The sequence below is a fragment of the Pseudophryne corroboree genome, chromosome 8 (genome assembly GCF_028390025.1).
Source record: "Pseudophryne corroboree isolate aPseCor3 chromosome 8, aPseCor3.hap2, whole genome shotgun sequence".
In the NCBI taxonomy this organism is placed as follows: domain Eukaryota; kingdom Metazoa; phylum Chordata; class Amphibia; order Anura; family Myobatrachidae; genus Pseudophryne; species Pseudophryne corroboree.
Genome location: NC_086451.1, coordinates 357,172,089 through 357,195,240, shown reverse-complemented (window position 1 = coordinate 357,195,240; position 23,152 = coordinate 357,172,089). Strand labels below are relative to the sequence as shown.

Genomic DNA, 23,152 nt, shown 5'->3' with positions numbered 1-23,152 from the left:
ATAAAGAGATAGTAGTATACTCGTAACAACTAGTATGACGACGGTATAAAGAATGAAAAAAAAACCACGGTTAGGTGGTATATAATACAATTATGGTTGGACGGACTGCCTGCCGAGTGCCGACACAGAGGTAGCCACAGCCGTGAACTACCGCACTGTACACTGGTTGATAAAGAGATAGTAGTATACTCGTAACAACTAGTATGACGACGGTATAAAGAATGAAAAAAAAACCACGGTTAGGTGGTATATAATACAATTATGGTTGGACGGACTGCCTGCCGAGTGCCGACACAGAGGTAGCCACAGCCGTGAACTACCGCACTGTACACTGGTTGATAAAGAGATAGTAGTATACTCGTAACAACTAGTATGACGACGGTATAAAGAACGAAAAAAAAACCACGGTTAGGTGGTATATATTATAATACAATTATGGATGGACGGACTGCCTGCCGAGTTCCGACACAGAGGTAGCCACAGCCGTGAACTACCGCACTGTACACTGGTTGATAAAGAGATAGTAGTATACTCGTAACAACTAGTATGACGACGGTATAAAGAACGAAAAAAAAACCACGGTTAGGTGGTATATATTATAATACAATTATGGATGGACGGACTGCCTGCCGAGTTCCGACACAGAGGTAGCCACAGCCGTGAACTACCGCACTGTACACTGGTTGATAAAGAGATAGTAGTATACTCGTAACAACTAGTATGACTATGACGACGGTATAAAGAAAGAAAAAAAAAACCACGGTTAGGTGGTATATAATACAATTATGGATGGACGGACTGCCTGCCGAGTGCCGACACAGAGGTAGCCACAGCCGTGAACTACCGCACTGTACTGTGTCTGCTGCTAATATAGACTGGTTGATAAAGAGATAGTATACAATACTACTAATATACTGGTGGTCAGGCACTGGTCACCACTAGTCACACTGGCAGTGGCACTCCTGCAGCAAAAGTGTGCACTGTTTAATTTTAATATAATATTATTTATCATGTACTCCTGGCTCCTGCTATAACAACCTGCAGTGCTCCCCAGTCTCCCCCACAATTATAAGCTTTATATACAATACATTGATGTGCAGCACACTGGGCTGAGCAGTGCACACAGACTGAGTCACTGTGTGACTGTGTATCGTTTTTTTCAGGCAGAGAACGGATATATTAAATAAAACAAACAACTGCACTGTCTCTGGTGGTCACTGGTCACTGTGGTCGTCAGTCACTAAACTCTGTCTGCACTCTGCACTCTCTTCTAATCTACAGTATCACAGCAATCTCTCTCTCTCTCTCTCTCTTCTAAATCTAATCTAAATGGAGAGGACGCCAGCCACGTCCTCTCCCTATCAATCTCAATGCACGTGTGAAAATGGCTGCGACGCGCGGCTCCTTATATAGAATCCGAGTCTCGCGATAGAATCCGAGCCTCGCGAGAATCCGACAGCGTCATGATGACGTTCGGGCGCGCTCGGGTTAACCGAGCAAGGCGGGAAGATCCGAGTCGCTCGGACCCGTGAAAAAAAAAGTGAAGTTCGTGCGGGTTCGGATTCAAAGAAACCGAACCCGCTCATCTCTAGTTTTTAGCAGCCGTGCAAATGGTAGGCCGCTGCCCACTGGGAGTGTATTTTAGCTTAGCAGAAGTGTGAACAAATGTATCGCAGAGCGCATGCATAACATTTTTGTGTAGTTTCAGAGTAGCTCAAAACCTACTCGGCGCTTGCGATCACTTCAGACTATTCAGTTCCGAATTTGACGTCACAAACCCGCCCAGCGTTCGCCCAGCCACGCCTGCTTTTTTCCTGGCATGCCTGCGTTTTTACGCACACTCCCTGAAAACGGTCAGTTGCCACCCAGAAACGCCCACTTCATGTCAATCACTCTGCGGCAAGCAGTGCGACTGAAATGCATCGCTTGACCCTGTGCAAAACTACATCTTTCGTTGTGCCCGTACGTCGCGCCGCATACGCATTCGCAGAACTGCCGATTTTTAGCCTGATCGCTGCGCTGCGAACAAATGCAGCTAGCGATCAACTAAGAATGACCCCCTATGTGCACTGCAGGGAGTGGGGGGCAGATATAACATGTGCAGAAAGAGTTATGGTGCCCATACACTTGTGCGATGCCCAGCGATGCGACATCGCGGGGCATCGCACAGGCAGTTCAGGTGCGATGAAATCGAACCTGAACTGCCAAAGTGATTACCGTGCGATCATGCAATAGATCACATGGTAATCACGTGGTGGGCACGTCACCGCCGAGTGGGAGCGGCCTCCATCCGCTCCCGGCGGGTTCCCATCGCACATCGCAGTGCGATATATAGCATGTGTTTTAAAAAACACATGCGATCACACTGCGATTCAATAAATATTAAGTGCAGCACATACTATCTTGAGACGTGAGATTCAACCGGCGTGCCAGCGCATCGCTTCGAAAGATACCTAAAATGTGCATACAATCCTTCGATTCCTCTCACAGATGCGGTCGAAATCGAAGGTTAGCACCGATTATCTCACAAGCGTATGGGCACCATTAGATTTGGGTGGGGTGTGTTCAAACTGAAATCTAATTTGCAGTGTAAAAATAAAGCAGCCAATATTTACCCTGCACAGAAACAAAATAACCCACCCAAATCTAACTCTCTCTGCAAATGTTATATCTGCCACACCTGCAGTGCACATGGTTTAGCCCAACTGCTAACAAATTTGCTGCAACGATCAGGTCTGAATTAGGCCCTATGACTAGGCCTAAAGAACCTGGTGGTCATAGCACCCACAGCGGTAGCTACTTGGCGTCCCTTTACTTGAGGCTACACCTCAATGTTTTCACTCTGTCTCATACTATCTACCTGCCAGAGGCAAAATAAAAGATCCATATCACATGGTTTATATCCGCTTCTGACCAATGCCAGTTTACCTGTTTTTGGTTTTTAACTAGCACTGCGAGATGGTATAGTGAAGCTCCTTGGCGGCTGCTGTTAATGAATAGCTGAGCCGCTGAGGACGTGGGGGAACAGAGACAAAGCTAAATGCTGTACTCCAGTGAGAAGAGCTGTGGCCAATTGTGGGTGGGACAGTGTGTGGGTGCCCCTAATCTGTGGGGGCCCTGGGATGACTCATTGTAATGTGGTATAAAAAAACTGGAAGGCATTATAATATTACATAATATGAACTGGAACACTGTAATAAAGCACAATATGAAGTGGAAGCACTATAATATAAAGTGGAGGCATAATATGAACTGGGGCACTGCAATATGAAATGAAGGCATTGTAAAGTGGCATAATATGAACTGGGGACACTGCATGTCATGTGAATTGGGGGTATTATGTTAAATAATATTTAAACAAGTATATTGTGATTGCTCCTTATTAATGAACAACCCTATTTAAGCACCATTGTTTTACTAGGAAGTTAGCAATAATTAAACTTGTTGGATGGTTCCTGAATGTTTTACTGAGGGACCAACTAGAGATGTGCGGCGGGCACTATTCGTGTTTTGTGTTTAGGTTTTGGTTCTAATTCCCCGCTCGTGTTTTGGTTTTGGGTTGGTTTTGCCAAAACCACCCTTTCCAGTTTTGGTTTTGGATCTGGATGATTTAAAAAAAAAAAAAATGGCTAAAATCACAGAATTTGGGGGTAATATTGATCCTACGGTATTATTAACCTCAATAACATTCATTTCCACTCATTTCCAGTCTATTCTGAACACCTCACAATATTGTTGTTAGATCAAAAGTTTGCACCGAGGTGACGCTGTCTGCCATAATGTGTAAAAAGGGGACGCTGTCTGCCGTAATATGTAAAAAGGGGGACGCTGTCTGCCGTAATGTGTAAAAAGGGGACGCTGTCTGCTGTAATGTGTAAAAGGAGGGCGCTGCCTGCCGTAATGTGTAAAAAAGGGGCCGCTGTCTGCCGTAATGTGTAAAAAAGGGGACGCTGTCTGCCATAATGTGTAAAAAGGGGACGCTGTCTGCCGTAATATGTAAAACGGGGGACGCTGTCTGCCGTAATGTGTAAAAAAGGGGACGCTATCTGCCATAATGTGTAAAAAGGGGGCGCTGTCTGTCGTAATATGTAAAAACGGGGACACTGTCTGCCGTAATGTGTAAAAAGGGGGACTGGCTGCTGCAATGTGTAAAAAGGGGGACTGTCTGCCGTAATGTGTAAAAGGGGCACTACCTGGTGTAGTAGCGCAACTGTGCGGCGTAATTTGAATAATGGAGACTGCTGTGCACCGTACAATGAATTGGTATTATTTTTGTGGCCACACCCCTTCCCCATGAGGCCACACCCCTATATATTTTTGCACGTGCCTACGGCGCACTGCCCCTATTTTACATAAGGCGGGGGCGCCAATGCCGTTTCTTACACACAGCGCTAAAATGCCTAGTTATGGCACTGAGCGCACACTTGCACGGCAAATTTACACTCCACCTGGAGGCGGCGACTATCTGAACGCAGGACAGCAAAGTTAGCAGCCCAGCGATCAGGTCTGAATCACCCCCATAGACTGTGCAAAGTGTGGTTGATATTATTTACACAATGGGGCTTGTGTAATGTTGCACAGAACTGTGTCGCCCAGGCAATGTTGCTGGTCAGGGCTGCCATTAGAAATTGTGGGGCCTGGGACTGACAGAAGAGGCAGCCCCCCCCCCCCCCCCCCTTCCACCAAATGAAGGGGACAGAGCTGTAGATAATGTGGGTGGAGCTACAGTGTGGGTGAGGCATCAGTTGTTTGCAGGGTAGGGAGGGCTGGACCTATGGAGGGTACAGGACTAGGAGGGCTGGACCAGGGGGCATAGGGCATGGGCAGAGAGAGCTGGGCCGAGGGGAAGTGCAGGGCAGAGAGGGCTGGACCTTGAGGGCACAGGGATGGCTAGTGGTGGGTGACACAGGGCAGGGATGGCTGGACCTTAATAGAGGGCACAAAGCAGAGAAGGCTTGACTGAGTGGTGGGGGCACAGTGTAGGGAAGGCTGGCCCTGGAGCGGAGCACAGGGCAGTACAGGGTGGAACTTGGCAGGTTGGTTAAGGGTATCCACTGGGGCATGCACCTGGGACAGGAGGACCAGCTTTTGGTGGGAGGCGGCCGCCGCAGCTGCCCCCAAGGACCCCCTGCTATCCAAGAATACCAAGCTGCATGGTTGCAGATCGCAGACTGGATAGACAGTGGCCAGCAGCGGCAATTCAAATTCGGCACAGGCAATTGACTGTCTCCTGGATCACGATCTACTGCTGGACAGATACTTCTGTCCCGGCAAACCCCCCTTCCCTAAAGGTAGCCCTATTAACATTAATGTAACACCATCAGCAATGTGACACTTACATCCTGGCAACTCCAAGAAATACCAGCTGGGGGTTAGACAAGCTGATGCAGAACATCTTTAGGAACTCTTGGACATGGTTCCAAATAACTTCTGCAACTATTCTTAGTGCTGCCTGATAAGATGTTCTGCAGCAGCTAAACTGCATGATTTCGAGTGAGGTTGACCTATATATTTATTAATGACTGGGCTGTACTGCATTGGTGTGGTATGTTAGACAACTCGACAGTGTCTAGGTCGACCACTATTGGTCAACAGTAAGTAGGTCGACATGGTTTCTAGGTCGACAGGGACTCTAGGTCGACATGTACTAGGTCGACATGAAAAAAGGTCAACATGTTTGTGGTTTTTTTAAACAATTGGTGTCATTTCTTCGGAGAGTGACCGGGAACCCCAATTAGTGCGCTGTGTCACCTTGCATGGCTCCTCGCTTCGCTCGCCATGCTTTGGGCAAGGTGACTTGCTCCGCTACCGCTGCTCTTGGCACAGGTTACTGTTCCCAATTGTAGTCTACATGGCTCGTAAAGTATGAAAAAGTAAAAAAAAAAAAAAAAAGTTAAAAACTCATGTCGACCTTTTGTCATGTCGTCCAAGTACATGTCGTCCTAGAGTCCCTGTCGACCTAGTGTGAATTTCCGGTTATTTTAAACAAATATTTAAATGCCAGTGTTAATATATGTACTGCGGACGCAAGGTGCATCTTATTACCATATACGATAAAAGAGCGCTGAACGTCACAACACTATGGGGGTAATTCCAAGTTGATCGCAACAGGAAATTTTTTAGCAGTTGGGCAAAACCATGTGCACTGCAGGGGAGGCAGATATAACATTTGCAGAGAGAGTTAGATTTGGGTGGGTTATTTTGTTTCTGTGCAGGGTAAATACTGGCTGCTTTATTTTTACACTGCAATTTAGATTGCAGATTTAACTCACCACACCCAAATCTATCTCTCTCTGCACATGTTATATCTGCCTCCCCTGCAGTGCACCTGGTTTTGCCCAACTGCTAACAAAGTTCCTGCTGCGATCAAGTTGATCGCAGCAGGAAATATGCTACCGTATAGCCTGTGCACGCTGCGTGTATGCGCGCGAACAGAGACCTCTCTGTTTGGAGTTTGTATGTTGTGTGTACGTAATATTTTTGACTTCGACACTAGAAACCATGTCGACCTACTTACTGTCGACCAATAGTGGTCGACCTAGACATTGTCGATCTAGAGACTGGATCCCGTACTGCATATGGGGGCAAGTCATAGCAAGTCTGGCAGTAAACCTCTGACCAATATGGTCCCTGCAGTTTCCTCTGTAAGCTCCCAGCTACCCACCTTCTCTATACCTCAGACACAATAAGATGGGTAGAATCACCAAGCACCCAGACACAACTAAAGCAATAGTTCCAACACAATAATCCTTTTCAGACTCCAGTTCCCTGTAATATGCCTTACCCAGAGCTGTGATCTCCTCCTTTCCCTGGTATTCCACAGGCTGCTGCTGAGAGCTGCAGTAGAGCGGTGCCTGATCCCTGGCACATGACAGGAAGAGAGGGGGAGATTACCTGGCCTTGCTATGTGCCATCTTGTGATAGAGCACCCTGTCTGCCTCTGTTCCTGTTGATCACTGCCTCTTGCCGCTTGTGCTGTGTCAGGTCAGTTGCAGTCATTTCGGAACCACGCTACAGCACACAGAGGGGGAAAGATTTTGCCGCAGCATGTAAAGAGCCAGTAGAATGGAGCTAGGGGCCGTGCTGTGCTCTGCAGCCATAGCCTGCATACCCGTTACTTTTCATGTTTAGCGCCATGGCTGACGATCGCGCTGAGTGAGCTGCACCCCCAACTTGATCAGTGCTGACGGCGCTAGCTGTACAAGAGTTTTTTTTTGCTTGAAGTTGCTATGACAGGCGCCGGCGAGCTGCATGTCATGAGTGCAACACTACTGAGTATGGGGCATCTCTGCCATGGGCGGCTTGTCTCCAGTATGTGCGGAATGATCCTTCAACAACGCTGAATTCTAAATGCCAGCACTGTCTCTCAATGGCTGACTGCTGGACCGTGATCTACTCCTGCCCCCCCCCCCCCCCCCCCCCCCCCTGGTGTCTGGGCCCAGTACTCCTGTCCCCACAGACCCCCCCTGATGGTGGCCCTGGACAGAGGGCTTCATGCGGCACGGGTTGCAATTGCAAATGAATGCACACTGATTATGATCGCAAATCTGCAAAGACCACTAGCCAAACCCACAATTGCATCTATACAACCCCAGTGCAAATCTAGCCCACTCCTATTGCACGCATAGCTACAAATGCAACATTGCGTACATTCTTTCAAAATTACAAGAATAAACACATCTCTTACAAGGGATGCAGTCTAAATGCCGGCGGTCGGGATACTGGCATTCAGGATACCAACACCAGAATCCCTACTGCCAGCATTTGACCGATGCCCGCCATGCCGACACCCCTAATTCCAACTCGGTTGGTGGGTCCACGCTAGCCACCGGACCGGACACGAGCACAGCAAGCCCACGAGAGGACTCACTCCCTTGCTGCCAGTATTCCAGTAGACGGGATGCCGCTGTCAGGATAATGATAGCCTATTTCCCAACTGCTGGTATAGCATACCGGCCGCCTCTTATACATCTTATATATTAATTTATAAATGATTTGTTCATTATAATGTAGCCATGTTAAAATGTGGCCTTCAAAAATCATATTGCAATAATGTACTGAGATGGTTTGCTTCTTGCCAGAATAATGTTAGGCAGGCATTAAGGGTCATGGTGTAAACATAATACATACATCTAAAATAGTGTGCTTACAATAGTAATAAGCTATGCACAGCACTGAGCATACACATGACAACATACATACCTAAAGAAAAGTGTTATTCTGTCAACTGCAAAAAGCTTATGTAATGTAATGTAGGCATGCAGCACAATAAGCAGCATTTGCTGCATCACTATGAACACCAACATTAATAATCACATTTTGTCATGGCTGGGTTATTGGTTACATACAGAGTACATATGTTATTATTATTTTATTTTGAATTTTTTTGAAGAACAAGATATTGATAAGGCGAAGGTATAGCAGGTGAGAACTATTGGACACCAGAAGTGACAATGATATCCAGATGCAATATACCAAAATTCTTATATATGGTATCCAGTCAGCACATGTTCTGAAAGGATACTATAACAGCGGTGATGCTTTTGTACCTGAAGAGTAGCTCCCTACCAGCACAGCTTCTGCGCTCTGGCCGGGAGCTACCCGTCGCTCTCCAGGTTGCAGCGGCTGCATGTGATGTCATGCAGCCTCAACGGCTCGCCCCCACACGGTCTGGGCATGCATGCGTTGCCTGGACCACGCCCCCAAAACAGCAGCCCAACGCCGCCGGCCGGCCCGCTCCCGCCCTGCGTACACCTCTGCCTGTCAGGCAGAGGCGATCACTGGGCAGGGATGCCGATCGCGTCTCTGCATGCGCCGGCGCACTGCGGCATCTGCGCATGCGCAGTTCAGACCTGATCGCCCACTGTGCGAAAACGCACAGCAGCGATCAGGCTTGAATTAGCCCCAGTGTTCATTTGCTGTTCTATATATTATGGAAACTGCACTTTAGCATAGCACAGCCCAGTCAATAAAGTACAAATCTCACCTTACAATTTAACCGAAGGTTATGACATTTTCCCCATTTATTGAGATTCTTTGGATTGTATCATCTAAATAATTATATGGGGTATGGTTTTAATTATTTTTTTATGTAAGCTCTTAATTAAACCAGTTACTCTGGCTTGCAAATATTTTTATGAATGTTATGATTTGTTCGTATGCTCGTGATTTTTATTAGATCTTCAAGGTTCCTTGCATTTAGCATTTTATTACATTCCATTTTTACTACTTTTTTTAATATATATATTTTTTAAATGTTTTTAATAATTAATGTTTTTTCATATATAACACACTATGATTTCTACATATTATCACTACTATACCACTGATTGCATACTCATGGGTTTCATGTCAATGCTTTTAATGTAAATAATTTTCTACTCACTTAAGTCTTTAAAAATGTTGCTCTATACATTAACTTTTGAAGCTGTCCTTTAATATTATCTATATCAGGGGTGGGGAACACCCGGCCCGTGGGCCGTATAAGGCCCGCACAGCCTCTTTATCTGTCCCAGCGGCCAGTGCTGCAGCCACTGCTATGTGAGGGGAGGAGAGCGCAGTGCAGCACCTCTCCTGCCCCTCAATGTGCTCAGGGATGTCCGGCGGTGGCGGGGTGAATCTCATTGTTTTGTTAGCCAATCAGAGCTTGCGGACCGGCAGCCATGGCTCCTGATTGGCTGCTGGGCCGCGAGCTCAGATTGGCTAACGAATCTGCGCCTCATTTGAGATACCTGCTGCTGGAGACTGGACTTCACCTTGCATTGAGGGACAGGAGAGGTGCAGCTTTGTGCTCTTCTCTTCGCACATGCGTGGGGGGGGGGGGGGGCACTGTGGGGCAATGTGTATCTGACACTTTGGGGTAATATGTACCTGGCACTGTGGAGCGATGTGTACCTGGGACTGTGGGGTAATGTGTATCTGGCCCTGTGGGGCATTTGTGTATCTGGCACTGAGGGGCATTTGTGTATCTGGCACTGTGGGGCAATGTGTATCTGGCGCTGTGGGGTAATGTGTATCTGGCACTATGGGGTAATGTGTATCTGGCACTGCGGGGTAATGTGTATCTGGCATTGTGGGGCAAAGTGTATCTGGCACTGTAGCGGCATATGTGTATTTGGCACTGCACTACTGGGGGCATATGTGTATCTGGCACTGCACTATTGGGGGCATATGTGTATTACGCTCTATTTTAATTGGCCACACCCCATGTGTCATGTGGCCACACCCATTTTTTGGCCTTCGGCGTGCACACACAGTACCACTAAGGTGCATATCTACTGGGGGCATATCTACTGGGGCATAACTACTGGAGGCATATCTACTGGGGCATAACTACTGGGGGCGTATCTACTGGGGCATACCTACTGGGAGCCAGCTAATTTTTAAGTTGATAATTATTGTATGGCCCCTAGAGGATTTTATAAATATCCAAATAGCCCTTGGTAGAAAAAAGGTTCCCCACCCCTGCACTAGACCTACAGTACACTCACTAAACATACATCTAATGCCTAAAGTAGCGGTTTATAATATCAAATAATATTGTTACAATTTATTACCAGGATTTTCTCAGTTGCTCTTGCTATGAGTCTGTGGGTGACGTTCTCCTAAGCAGAGTTTAACATACTGTAAAGCGCTTCTTTTAGCGGTAGGGCTATTGTTATAGTCCTTAGCATCCCAGTGATTTCTTAGATGAGCTGTGGGCTTAAATAGCTCCTTTTGACATTATTAATTTGTGACAGTGCACAATGAAGCACAATACTGTTTTTGGAGAAATAGTTTCAAAAATAGCATTTGGAATACGGGACTAAAGTAATTATTCAAAAGATATTGCTAGTAAAGTCCAAGTAAAAGTGTAGTGGAAGCAGAGGCGTAACTGTGGGAGGCAATGGAGTCAGCTGCCGCCGGGCTCCTGCTCTGTAGGGGGTACCTCTCCTCCCATTCCGTGTATTCATGAGATTAAGTTAATTGATAGCCGTCGCTATCTCTTCATCCCTGCACCTTACATGTGGCACCCTCTTTATTATAGAAACACATTTGACAATTGTGATACCCAGATTTGAAGCTATTTTCTCCTGTATAGAAAGTGTGATAATTCTAACTACAGTATATGAAGTTAATTCTCTGACAATTACAAGTAACTTCATTTCTCATACGTCCTAGAGGATGCTGGGGACTCCAAAAGGATCATGGGGTATAGACGGATCCGCAGGAACTTGGGCACACTATAAAGACTTAAACTGGGTGTGAACTGGCTCCTCCCTCTATGCCCCTCCTCCAGACCTCAGTTAGACTTTGTGCCCAGGAGTGACTGGACACTCACTAGGGGAGCTCTCCTGAGTTTCTCTGAAAGACTTTGTTAGGTTTTTTATTTTCAGAGAGACCTGCTGGCTACAGGCTCCCTGCATCGAGGGACTGAGGGGAGAGAAGTCAGACCTACTTCTTCTTAGTTTAAAGGCTCTGCTTCTCGGCTACTGGATACCATTAGCTCCAGAGGGTTCGATCACTTGGTGCGCCTAGCTGCTTGTTCCCGGAGCCGCGCCGTCACCCCCTCACAGAAGCCAGAAGAAAGAAGCCGGGTGAGTATGTGAAGAACAGAAGACTTCAGTGATGACAGAAGACTTCAGTAACGGAGGTAACAGATCATGCTACACTCCTTGCTCCCGCTCACCAACGCACTCACAGGGTGCAGGGCGCTGGGGGGGGGAGCGCCCTGGGCAGCAGGTTACTGTTTTCTTTTAAGGCTGGCATGAAAGCATATCGGTGCTGGGGCACTGTCTCTCCTACCCCCGCCGGCATATAACAGCGCGCTGCGCGCCATTCCTCCCCGCAGCCAGCTTCCACAGGTGCAGGACGCGGGGGGGGGGGGGAGCGCCCTGGGCAGCATATTAGAAGTTGATGGGCTGTTGAGATCAGGAAAAAAAAGGATATACAAAGGATAGTACTTGCGCAATAAAAAAACTAAGAGCTGCCTTGTTACCACACATGGAGGGACAAACACATGAAATCCCCAGAATTCATACGTGACAGAAAGATACGTGTGGCATACACTGGCGCTCAAAATTTAAAGATGAACCCCTGGAATGTGTGGTGGTGGGTTAATCCACAGATTTGAATAGACCCAATAGTTTAATCTCACACGATAAAATTTATTAAAACAAACTGACATTAAACATGAATAAAGTGCAATCCGTGACTTGGCAGCAGAAATTTGTTGAAAGTGACCGTGCAATAGATGAATATGAAATCTCTCACCATATGATGGAGCTGCGGTGGGCTAGCTTATGGTAAAGCAATATGGTCCTAGGCTGAAAATAGCCCAGCACCACCGCAGTGAGTTTATTTCAGCATAAAGAAGTCCTTCCACTGGTATAACTGCTCCTCGTCCTTTGAGGTCCTCTGTTCGAATACACGACAAATTTCTGCTGCCAAGTCACGGATTGCACTTTATTCATGTTTAATGTCAGTTTGTTTTAATAAATTTTATTGTGTGAGATTAAACTATTGGGTCTATTCAAATCTGTGGATTAACCCACCCCCACACATTCCAGGGGTTCATCTTTAAATTTTGAGCGCCAGTGTATGCCACACGTATCTTTCTGTCACGGCTGTTGAGATCAGTCTGGTGGTGCCGAGGCTCCGTGTCCCGGACTCCCGGCAGCACACTGTAGCGCACTACGCGCCGTTTCCTCCCCGCCGCCGGCTCTCACGGGTGCAGGGCGCTGGGGGGGAGGAGCGCCCTGGGCAGCATATTATAGGCTGTAAGAGGTTAAACTGGCGGTGCCGGGGCTCCGTGCCCCGGACCCCGCCAGCATGTTCCAGCGCGTTACGCGCCATTTCTCCCCCGACGCCAGCTCCATGGGTGCAGGGCGCCGGGAGGGAGGGGGGCGCCCTGGGCTGCATAGTTTATTTATACATCCCCGGTGCCACACGCGATACCGCCGGGCATAAAGGCGGTCGCGCGCCGCGCCGGTGCTCCCACACACCAACGTTTGACTTGGGTGCAGGGTACAGGGGGGGGCGCCCTGAACGGCAGTGTTTTGAGTGTATATATATATATATATATATGTGGATTTACACTATATAAGGGCCCAGACTATATATATTTCGCTTTAGGGGCGAGAAAGCGATGGGACGAGGCGGATCTTAGTCTTAAGAACGGAGTCAGCGCCATTTTCCTCACATCCCCGCCAGAACTTGCTGTATAGTAAGATGGAGGGGGGGCACAGTGTTTTTAATGCTATATGGGTCATATAGCATTATGTTGGAAAAGGGATGCATAATCCTTGTTGTAATACATACATTCAGTTTCCCTGTTAGTTTACCCACTTTCGGTTAGTCGACATGTGTCGACGGGTGTGGGGGCTTAGTCACGAGCGGTTATGGGGATATCTGGTGGCTGCGCCGACGCACGGCGGTACTTGATTCAAAAAATTAAGTATTACCAAGTTGGTTTTTGTGTGCTTAAAACAGTTAACACATTAGGGAAGTCACAGTGGTTTGTGTATCAACGGTATTTCCTGGGTGAAAAATTGTCAGGCTGTTATTGCCTTGTACCTTTATATATATGTATGTATATATTCAGGTGTTTGTGGGGGGAGTCTTATCGAAATTGTATTTGTATGCTTCCCTCAGACCTCTCGGGGTTCCCAGTTGTTATTATTATTATTATTTTTTGCCGCTTACTAGTCCTTGCAGTCGACATTTACTAAGTTTTCTGTCGACCATAACGTTCCGGGTAGATCCACATCGGGAGCATGTCAGTACATGATCATACACATTCACAACACATTACTGTCTCTAGGGACCTGGCTGGTCGGGACAATCCACTTGCATATACAGTAGGTTATGTCTATATGTTTATATATGTAGATATGGGTTTATATATCCACGATTTGGATATATGTGTTTTAGTATGTGTTGCAGGATGTTTATCAATGAATGCTGAAATAATGGTATTCTTATCATGTGCTGATCGCTCTGTTGATTAAGCTCTAGATTGGCCGTGACGAGTTGGTTTCGATCCTCTCAAGGAGTCCGAATATTATTCTCTTCACAACGCGGAGAGAAAATTATGACAGTCAACTCCTGGTCGACACAGAGCCCGGTCGCAAAGGATCACACATAGGCAGCAAAGTGAAATTTTATTTCTATATTTTGACCTTATTTGCACTGTATGCACTTGAGAAAGTGTTGTGTTCGGGAAGGCACCCGACAGTATTACCCTACCCAGAGTGGGTTGGCTTGCCTATGTTTGTTCTACCTTATAAAATTACAGCAGGCTGCCACGTGACAGCAGGAGGTGTGACCGGAAAAATGCGGAGGATGTCTCCGGGAGATGCTGGAGGGAAGTGTACAGCTGTGGGTGTGGCCTCTGTTCAGTCAATCTCGGCGGATTCCTCTGGTAAGTCTAATTTCGTGAGTTAGCCTCCTTCACGACGGTTGGTGATGCATTATTTTGTGGGGTGCAGTCATTTTTAACCGGTTCGATACCGTTCTTTTTTCCTTTTCTGCGCAAACAGTGAAAGGTGAAAAGGTAAGTGTTCTGCAGCCTTGTTAGGTTCGCAGAAGTGGATGTCGTTTCTGTTTCCACTATATCCACCACTTGTCGCCGAGTCTATCTGGCGGGTTTCCACTCCGTTGACCACTTGTTTGCTAAATTTCAGTTAGTCCAGGAATAGACTAGGACCTGTGAGTTATTCATAAAATCTAAAGGGGGACATTCTGAGTTCCGGTTGTTTTCCCTTACTGTTTTTCTAATAGTTCTTGCCGTTCCCTTCTGGAAGGGGAGGTAGTACGCGACGCCATACAGAGGTGCGTCAGGTTCAGGACAGTCTCGGGCTGTCCCTGTTTTACGGTGCAAATCGTTATTTCTCTCTGACTGTTTTTAGACACAGGGATTGGCTGTTGTTCCCAACGACGCAGATGTCGAAAGTGGGTTTCAGAGTAGATGCTGACCGGTTATGGTTCGGTGTTTTTCCTGTGGAGAGAGGTCTGAGGATCCAGAGTTGGATCGGTTTTGAGGTGACACCTGTCAAAGTCAGAAAAATATCACGCTACACACTGCCATATTTGCACCTCATGTGTGTCCCCGCTGCGCGTGCATGAGCTCTCCCGTGCGTGCGCATACTCGCTGTTGCGTGCACCCGCGGGCGCACGGTATGCGCATTTACGGTAGAGTTTGTATACGTCTAGCGTGCGACTCAATCGTAACACATTTTAACCATATAATGTATTTTGTAGATTATGGTCCCTTTGATAGAATCTGAAAGTTTAGTTAACGTAGCATGTTCATAGACAAAGAGATCCCTCTTTGTTTGATACGAAGGGTCAGACAGGGGTTATACAGTGGTGTTTAGTATCCATCGGAAGAGTATTTAATTAGCAATATTCCGGTGTTGGTTTGAAGCAGATTAATCGCTCGTGCGAATAGTTATGGACATAAGAAGTTTATGAACATTTACTGTATTTGCACTTTATTACCCATGCGGCGGGAAACCCAGTTTCCCACCCACCTGAGCAGTTAGGAATAGTCACAGCCCACCTGTATGAATCAACCTATGACCTTTTGTTATAATGCGAAGACGAATTCCTGTGTCCAATGAACAATAAGAATGTAGGGGCCATTGTACTGTATTGTGTGTAGTGTATAAAAGGACAAGCCGATCTGGGCCAGCTCTCTATTCTCTTCAACGGTTCTCATCACTGATAATCGGGAGCTGGACATCCAGAATGCGCATGCGATTGTTTCCCTTTGTGCGTAAGTTTCTCTGCAATCATATTGTCTTTATTGTTATAAGCCATTCTCTCTCGTTCTCTCTCTCTCACTCTCTCTCTCTCTCTCTCTCTCTCTCCTTCCCCCTTTTAGAGTAATTGTATCTTTATTGTATTTTATGTGTAGTTACTTGGTTAGATATTTTATGTTATTTTGGTAGTGTATAACTTGTATTGTATTATTCTTTTGCGATTGAACGTTCATTCATTTCCTTAAAAGGCGTTAGACCCTTAGACCGGTATTTGAGTGTTTATTATATTGCTAAGGGGTTCTCAGAGCGTCACATACGCTCATACAGCTTTTAAACTAACAAGATTACACTGTGTTGCATTTACACCTTATCGCTGCACAAGGGTTTACAGTATAAGTATATTGTTCATGGTATAGTTATAAAGGTTTAACACTGTGAGCGTCAGCGCCGCTTGTGATCTCCTCGTGGTCTCAAACGTCCGCTACGCTGATAGCGTATCATTACGTTAGTCGGCAGCCTATAGCGTGCTTGCCTGTACGCACTAAGCCGTGATCGAACGTGCCGCTCGTGCGTCTCGACCACGGCTAAGCGTTTCATACGCAACGTGCGTACTCTTACGGTATTCCATACGTCAATTGCGTACTGTGTTCTTTAACCTTTTAGAGTGTTTTAAATAAGATAAATATTAGGCTTTATCAATTGGCGGCTCGTCCGTCCTTCACATATCTGCACTAGGTAATTTCAGCAGACATTATCGGTCAGCAAAGGGCGGGAGGTAATATTCCTCGTAGTGCTGACCAGATAAGCGTCTGCTTCGCTTAGTAAAGGGTGCTGAAGGAATCCGGAACCGGAGGTAAGAACAGTACGCTAGTGTCTTTTAAAACTGTTTTTTTTCTGTTCTGTCTTGCGTACGCACGCACGCATACATCTGCATTTCTTTTCATCCGTGTATTTTCACATATCACTCTCCTGTTTGCCATTTCACAATTGATAACGTGCTAAGAAAGATTTGTTGCTATTAGTAGTTAAAGAGTAAAAGTAATACATTAAGGGGTAATTTGTAAAGCACGCACACAGCTTTGCCTAAGATACAAGGAGAGACCTGTGTGGTGCTCGGTAGATGAATACAAATACAGATCATCTACATTGATAAACGTGTTAATTGTATTTCTGTGGACATATCTGGCTGGCATACACGTGTTTCAAACAAAAGGGTGAGACTAGTGTACGCAACACAAAGGCCGACGCACGTAGCGTATATCACGCAACGGAGCGTCCGGGTACGCCCACACAATTCAAATCACACGATAGTATTATTTTTAACAGGCGAAAAGGAGGCAACGCGATAAATAGCGCAAGTCAATTTTAGTGTCCAAAATTTTAAGCTAATAGATCCTTCTCCAATTTGCGACTCATCTGGTCTAGACTGTTTACTGAATGAAAGGAATTTCTGCGCAGAAATAAAATGAAAGTGTACATGTGGTGAGTGTTTGTATATATAAGTTTCTACAATTTTGGGTTGAACCACAAGAAGTCGAGTTCTCGTGAGGTACATACATGTAAGTGACGTGCATGGTGGCTTGGGAGGCATCCCTTGTTAAACATAAATTTGAGCATTAGAGTATAGCAGACCAGGAGGTCTATTGTAGCACAGACCAGGAGGTCCGGAACAGACCAGGAGGTCTAGGTACAGCAGACTAAGAAGTCCGCTATAGAGAAAAGTAGCACAACACCAGGAAGGGTTGGTGCTGAACCCATATAGGCCATTAAAGCTCTGGCTGAAGGAATTCGCAGCCGCAATTTTCGATTCCACTGGTCGCTCCGCACATAAGATTAGTTGCTTATGTGCAGAACGATTGTACCGCACGTAATTGTGTGCATTAGTTAGTAACCTGACCAGTACCATTTGCGTACGAAAGGGGTCATAAACGCTATTTGTACACTCTAACGTGATTTGTGTAATTTTTTTTATTTTAAGGGAGGTTCGCTGGTCACTCGGGAACTATCCAACAACCGATACTTGCTGGGGACTGGTAGGTCCAACACGCCCCAGTAAGTAAAGGTTCATAGGGGCCCTAGGTTGGGTACAGCAGCTCTGAATCAGTGATTGCAGTATTGGCCAACGTGGGCGAGGAGTGAGTGGAGTACTCGGTAAACTTCGCCGCCGGCCTGCCCCGGACATCTTGGTTTTTGTAAGGGTTCGCTGAAGACCCTGATTTGAAGGTCAGAGGTAGTGAAAGCAACGCCTGCAAGTATGGGGGCCAGTTGTTCAGGTAGGGGGCGATCAACCTCGGTTCAGGTTGATTCAGTAAACCGGCCAATCGGGTCGGCAAGGTATGTAATGTGTGAAAAATACGGTTCACACACAGAGGTTTTATGTGATGAATGGGAAAGGATGACTGTGCATGACGTGGAAAAGTTTCCCCGGGTAGGTAGTTTTAGCCCAGATGTGTTACAAAATCAAAGGAGAAGGATATGTCTCATTAAATCAACAAAGAGACGGATCAAACATTATGACTACTTACAGTTATGGCAACAGGAGGGTGAAATACAGAGAGGATTGGCTCAGGCGGCTGGATCTAACCCTATCAGGAAACTGATAGCTACGGCACCACCGCCACCTTACATAACGGGAGAGAAGTTGGTTGCAGAGAATGACGCACTAATGTGTAATAAACAGGCACTTAGTAACTGTATAAATGTTAAGGATAATATGAAAAAGATGAATAATGCAAATATTAACCCGTGCAAGTTGTACCCTGTTTTAAACTTTCCCCAGGAGTGTGATCAAGAGGACGAGTCAACAACACTATCGGCACTCTCTTTAGCAGCCACCATATCAGAAACAGCAGTGGGCACGACCCAACCCGTAAGATTAGTATCCAAGGCCCCTAGCGGAGGGACAGGTGAGGTCGTATCAACGGGTAAGTACGGCACCATACACTATGCTGAAACCATTTCACCACAAGCTGTAGAATCTACTCAGAATGATGTTATTAGACTTAACCCCGTTAGGGTAATAGCAGTGCCAAATGGGAAAACGGATACTTCAGGAGTTACTCCTGTCAGAAACATTGCCATGCACTGCCCATTTTCCCGAATGGAATTAAGAGCAATAGTGTCTGAATTCCTGATCCTAGGAAGGATCTAGTTGCTAGCCAGAAATACATTAGAGATCTAGGGAATACTGTAGAGCCCAATAACAAAGACTGGCAGATATTGCTGAGGGCATGTTTACCCTCCAATGTCGACTCAGCACAATTCTTAGCTGACTGTAAATTAGATGAAGATGTACCCCTTACGGATGTGTACAACCAAGACAATGTAAAGAGGATAAATTTACAGTTAAAAGAGTATTTTCCAGCTGTAGTTAAATGGAACAAAATTTTCTCCATTAAACAAAAAGAGTCAGAAACAGCTGCTGAGTATTTTCATAGGGCACTACTGGAAATGGCTAAATACACAGGCATAGAAGACATTAAAACAAATGCCAATCATAGAGAAGTAGCAGTATCTGTGTTAATGGATGGTTTAAAGGAGGTATTGAGGACAAGGGTACAGACCACGCAACCATGTTGGCGAGGTCTGTCGGTGGCTACTTTGAGAGAGGCTGCTATTGATCACGACCGGAATATCACCAGACACAGGGAGTCACAAAGTGATAAGTTAATGGCCGTAAGTATACAGGCCCTGACCACAAGGCAACCTTTGTATAAATCTCCAAACCCTGTGGGTAAGTCAAATGTGGTAACTTGTTATTACTGTCATAAAGAGGGACATTTTGCACGAGACTGTAGATCGAAAAATGCACAAAAATCATATCAACCCCCTAGACGACGACATGACACACGAAATTGGGATCAGGGACCGCAGAGACGGAGTCATGAGCCACACGCAGGGGAAACAAAAAGGTATCCCCCAAAAAGAGACTGGCAAGTCTCTGGTAGTTCCCATTTACCCCCTTCTCAAGTAGTTGCTGCCAGCGCGATTCAGGGAGGTCACCATACCCAATAGGGGTGTGGCCACACCTGTAATCTGCAGCCAGTGAAATTGATTGCAAGCCTTGGAAGTGAACCCGAGGTTACAATCGATGTAGCTGGTAAATCATTAAACTTCCTTGTAGATACGGGGGCGGCCAAATCAGTGATAAATTCGACAGTGGGCATGAGAACCACTGGTAAGACAATTCCAGCCATGGGAGTAACGGGAGTAGTCCAGCACTACCCTGTTAGCAAACCAGCAGAGATTAAAATAGGGCCTTTGCATACCAAGCATTCCTTTTTGCTGGCGGCATCGGCACCGACTAATCTCCTGGGAAGAGATTTATTGTGTAAAATGGGGTGCGTAATTTATTGTACTCCTGAAGGTGTATTCTTAGACATACCTGAGAATCACGCTCAGGAAGTGCGAGACATGCTAGACTCCCCATCAAAATTAATGTCACATACTGTTATGATAAATAGGAATCCATCCCAGGTAGAAGAAATGACATCCCAAATACCAGAGTCACTTTGGACTAAAGATGGACAAGACACTGGATTAATGGCAAACGTAGCTCCAGTAGTTGTGCAAGTAAAAGATGGCAGGATAGCTCCAAAAAATCCCACAATACCCTCTGAAGCCAGAGGTGGAGTTAGGAGTATACCCCGTAATAGAGCGCTTGCTACAACAGGGCATTCTGGTAAGAACATCCAGCACTGCCAATAGTCCCATCTTCCCTGTGAAAAAGAGTGGGGGGAGGGGTTACAGGCTAGTACAGGATCTAAGGGGGATTAACAAAATAGTTGAGAGTCAGTTCCCCGTAGTGCCAAATCCAGCTGTCATCCTTATGCAAATCCCTCCTACTGCAAAATTTTTCACTGTTATTGACCTCTGCTCCGCCTTTTTCTCTGTACCCCTGCATCCTGACAGCCAATATTTGTTTGCATTTACATACAGAGGAGTCCAATACACATGGACTCGATTACCGCAAGGTTTCATAGACAGTCCAAGTATATTTTCACAGGCTTTGCATGATTGTTTACAGTCTTTCCAACCAGAGAGTGGATCAATATTGATACAGTATGTGGACGATTTACTCTTGTGTTCAGATTCACTGGAAGCGTCCCTGAAAGATACGAAACAGCTCCTGTTTCATCTTTCAGACACAGGACACAAGGTTTCCAAAGACAAGTTACAATTATGCCAGCCTAAAGTAAAATATCTGGGACACTGTCTAACACAAGGACTGAGACACCTGACCGCTGATAGAATTCAAGCAATTAGAGACATGACTCTGCCACAAACCCAGCAACAGATCAGAACGTTTTTAGGAATGTGTGGTTATTGCCGTAACTGGATCCCAGGGTTTTCCATTCTAGCATTACCGTTGCAGGAGATGGTCTCATCAAACAAACCTGATCGGATTTCGCATACAGACGAATCCGAGATGGCATTTGAGAGACTTAAACAGTGCCTAACGCAGGCACCAGCATTAGGTATGCCAGACTATGGGAAACCCTTTGACCTGTACGGAACAGAAAGTGCTGGTTGCGCGGCAGGCGTCCTAACCCAAAAGCACGGTGATGCCAGCAGGCCGGTAGCATACTACAGCGCTCAGCTAGATACGGTAGCGCGATCCCTCCCCACATGCTTGCGAAGTGTCGCTGCGATAGCATTGCTAGTTACAAAAAGCGAAGATGTAGTGCTAGGACACAACCTCACAATCCATACACCGCATGCAGTGTCAGCCTTGCTAAATTCTGCCCAAACCAGGCACGTCTCATCAGCGCGGTTTACAAGATGGGAATTGGCATTAATGGCCCCCGTAAACATCACCATAAGGAGATGCAGTGCATTAAATCCTGCAACGTATCTCCCAGGTGTGCCTGCACAGGCACAAAGGGTGGAGGATGAGAGTGATGGGGAAGGAGGATTTAATACAGGAGATGACATGCATGATTGTATGGAGTATTTGACCCAAAATTTCACGGCAAGGCCTGACATCAGTGACAACCCACTGGAAGATGTAGATTTTACTTTCTACACTGACGGTAGTTGTCACAGACAGACGGACTCGGGAGACTTGTGTACTGGATACGCAGTCGTAGATGACCAAGGCACCATAGAAGCAGAACCGCTAGGCCCACCTCACTCAGCCCAGGTTGCTGAACTGGTTGCCCTAACCAGAGCATGTGAATTGGCTAAGGGAAAGTCAGCCAATATCTACACCGATTCTAGATACGCCTTCGGGGTAGTCCATGATTTCGGAGCCCTATGGCGCCTCAGAAATTTCATGACGGCAGCTGGTACACCGGTAGCGCATGCAGCTCACATCAAAAGGCTTCTAACAGCGATACAGGAACCCGACAGAGTGGCTGTTATCAAGTGTAAAGCACATACATACAGCCAAGACCCAGTATCACTTGGTAACAGCCGAGCAGACGAAGCTGCTAAGTTAGCAGCTGGTACCCCCAGACAGACAGACACCACACAACTGATGGTATTTAATACCGTCAACACACAGAAATTGTGTGACATGCAAAATTTGTGTTCCACACAGGAAAAGGCAGTTTGGAGGTCAAAAGGATATGGCCAGGAGTCCTCAGGACTCTGGACAGATGGACAGGGTAAACCAGTGGCACCCAGAGCATACCTTCCATGTTTAGCTGAAGCAGCACATGGGCTGACTCATCTGGGCAAGGAAGGAATGTGCAAGTTGGTAAGAGCATATTGGTGCGCCCCAGGATTCTCATCCCATGCAGGTAAGAGAGCAATGTCATGCCTTACCTGCTTGAGGAAGAACATCGGAAAGGCAATACCAACAGAACCATCTCATATCCCACCTACAGGCGGCCCTTTTCAGGTAATACAGATTGATTTTATACAATTACCCCCTTGTCGAAATTTGAAATATGTACTTGTTTGTATAGATGTGTTTTCAAATTGGGTCGAAGCATTTCCTGCGGCCACAAATACCGCTATGTTTACTGCTAAGAAAATTGTGCAGGAATTTGTGTGTAGATATGGTATCCCTAGAATAATTGAAAGTGATAGGGGTACCCATTTTACAGGAGATGTCTTCCAAGGAATGTGTAAGTTGATGGGAATTGATAGTAAGCTGCACACTCCGTACCGCCCCCAGGCGAGTGCGAAAGTAGAAAGAGTGAACAGCACTATTAAAAATAAATTGAGCAAAGTTATGGCAGAAACAGGATTACCATGGCCAGAAGCTTTACCCATTGTACTATACAGCATCAGAACCACTCCCAGGTCCCCTCTTAATCTGTCCCCCTTTGAAATTCTGTTTGGTCGACAACCGCATGTTATGATTAACCCTCAGGATGATTTGAAGTGTAACAATGAAGTGACTGTAAAATACCTGGTTAACATGAGTAAACAGCTAAGGAATCAGAATGACAATCTGAAGT

The 23,152-nt window shown here is 46.2% G+C and overlaps 2 long non-coding RNA genes across 4 annotated transcripts in view; one reads left to right on the top strand and one right to left on the bottom strand.

Moving 5' to 3' along the window:
• LOC134947795 (uncharacterized) overlaps positions 1-6,828 on the bottom strand; it is a 463,943-nt gene extending 457,115 nt beyond the window's left edge. For all 3 annotated transcript variants that reach the window (XR_010182783.1, XR_010182781.1, XR_010182782.1), the window contains exon 1: positions 6,785-6,828. This is a non-coding gene — a long non-coding RNA (uncharacterized LOC134947795). The remainder of the gene's footprint in view (positions 1-6,784) is intronic.
• Positions 6,829-6,851: 23 nt separating this feature from the next.
• Positions 6,852-23,152, top strand: part of LOC134947794 (uncharacterized) — a 79,743-nt gene continuing 63,442 nt past the window's right edge. Inside the window, exon 1 of the long non-coding RNA XR_010182780.1 lies at positions 6,852-6,984. This is a non-coding gene — a long non-coding RNA (uncharacterized LOC134947794). The remainder of the gene's footprint in view (positions 6,985-23,152) is intronic.